The following is a 2361-nucleotide window of genomic DNA, read 5'->3' as shown; positions in this document are numbered from 1 at the left end:
ATATAATTGAAAAGATTCTTCACATGTTTCTTCTTCATTTCTCTATCCAATACAATCTAGAGTAATCTGTAAATCTTTGAATACTTCCTTGTTTGCATCAGAATGGAAATGCTGCATTTTCTTGATTCCTCCTAGAGGCTTCCACATTCCAGTATGTCTCTGTCAATCCATGTGCCTCTGTCAGCTTGTGAATTGTCACTATCAACTGCTAATGAACTAAGCATCCGTTGATGCCTTATCCGTTGAAGCTTTATCCGTTGAAGCTTTATCCGTTGATGCATTATCAGTTGAAGTCTTTATCCGTTGAAGCACTTATCCGTTGATGGATATTATCCGTTGAAGCATTTATCCGTTGATGGATATTATCCGTTGAAGCATTATTTCTTATCCGTTGAAGGTCTTCAATATCCGTTGACACTTCTTCACTTATACAAAATTACAAGGCATGAAATATTTACAATTAGCCCTCCTATTTGTACATCCATTACTAGTCAACATGACTGATTATTTCCTAACAACATCTAAGAATTACAGCTTGATACCAGAGAGTCAAATGTGCTACAATACTAAACTTATTGCTAAGTAAAGCTATTCCTTCAACGGATAGCCAAGATGGTCTTATCCGTTGAGGCTACAAACACTAGATTTCTACTTAAGTGTTTTGCTTAACTTATCATCAAACTAATACACATATTCCTAACAAATATTGTTAATTCAAGTGTCAATTAAGTGCTTAATTCTCGTAGTTAATTCTAGTTAATAATTAGTTAATCAAATCTAAGTGTTATTGTCTTGACATTGAGGAGTAATTATACATTGGTGAGTATATGTTAATTGAACATAATTAGTCTGAGTCTCTGTGGGAACGAACTAGAAAGTATTCTATATTACTTGCGAACACGTATACTTGCATGTATTATTAGCGCATGTTTTCTGCCCTAACAAGTTTTTGGCGCCGCTGCCGGGGACTCGGCGTATTTGTTTAGTTTATGTACTTACCATCAGTGATCATTAGGACTCATTGATTAAGACGTGTTACTTATTGTTTCTGGTTGTGTTTCAGGTACCTTAGCGAGCGTTTATGCAAACACGTTCTCGTACTCGCAAGAGGACTTTAGATACGGCTGAGGAGACAAACAAAGTTCTTGGTATTCTGGAGAAGATAGATTTTGAAGATTCGGATACAGAGAGTGAGCAGAAAGAACCAGTAATCATGGGTGATCGTATAATTCCGGCAGATCCAGCTCTTATGGACTTTTCTCGGCCTAAAATTGATGGCATTCAGTCAAGCATCCTTCATCCGGCTATTCAGACTAACACTTTTGAAATCTAGCCGGGCACTATTCAGATGGTGCAGAATTCTGTTTCTTTTGGAGGTACTGCTACTGAAGATCCCAACATGCACATCAAGAATTTTGTCGAGATCTGTAGTACTTTCAAATATAATGGTGTGACTGATGAGGCTATCAAGCTGAGGCTTTTCCCATTCTCTCTGAGGGATAAATCTAAGGACTGGTTACATTCTGAACCAGCCGGGTCCATCACTACTTGGCAAGATCTTGCGCAAAAGTTTCTGGTAAAGTTCTATCCAATGGCGAAGACTGCAGCTATGAGGAGTACTCTTACCCAGTTTGCGCAGCAGCCTACAGAATCTATGTGCGAAGCTTGGGAGCGCTACAAGGAGATTTTGACAAAGTGTCCACATCATGGTATGCCTGACTGGATGGTGATCACTGGTTTCTATAATGGTTTGGGGGCCCAATCTCGGCCCATGCTCGATGCAGCAGCTGGAGGCGCCTTGTGGGCCAAAAGCTATACTGAGGCTTATAATCTTATTGAGACTATGGCTGCAAATGAGCATCAAACCCCAACTCAAAGTATGATGCCTGGGAAGGTAGCAGGTATTCTGGAAGTTGATGCAGCTACAGCTATTGCAGCGCAGCTCCAAGCGCTGTCTTTGAAGGTCGATTCTCTAGCCACCTATGGAGTCAATCAGATAGCTATGGTATGTGAGCTTTGTGCAAGTTCTCATGCTACGGATCAGTGTTCCCTTGTTAATGAATATGTTCAGTATGTGAACAATTATCAGCGACCGCAGCAGCCTGTGCCAGCTACTTATCATTCTAACAACAGAAATCATCCCAATTTCAGTTGGAGCAATAATCAAAATGCTATTCAGCAACCATATCAGCAAGGCATAAGTAAACAATTTAATCCACCTGGATTCCAGCAACCACAGCATTATGCTCAAAGGCAATCATATCCTCAACTAGGAGGTGCAGCTCCACCTTCTAGTGCTGATTTCGAGGAACTCAAGCTGTTGTGCAAAAGTCAGGCTGTTTCTATCAAGACCTTGGAGAA

The 2361-nt window shown here is 40.3% G+C and overlaps 1 pseudogene; it reads right to left on the bottom strand.

The window, feature by feature from the left end:
- Positions 1-1598: 1598 nt before the first annotated feature.
- LOC141680224 (small nucleolar RNA R71) lies at positions 1599-1713 on the bottom strand (annotated as a pseudogene).
- Between the last annotated feature and the right edge of the window lie 648 nt (positions 1714-2361).

The sequence above is a fragment of the Apium graveolens genome, chromosome 1 (assembly GCF_009905375.1).
Source record: "Apium graveolens cultivar Ventura chromosome 1, ASM990537v1, whole genome shotgun sequence".
NCBI classification, from domain to species: domain Eukaryota; kingdom Viridiplantae; phylum Streptophyta; class Magnoliopsida; order Apiales; family Apiaceae; genus Apium; species Apium graveolens.
This window is presented reverse-complemented; position numbering and strand designations above follow the sequence as displayed.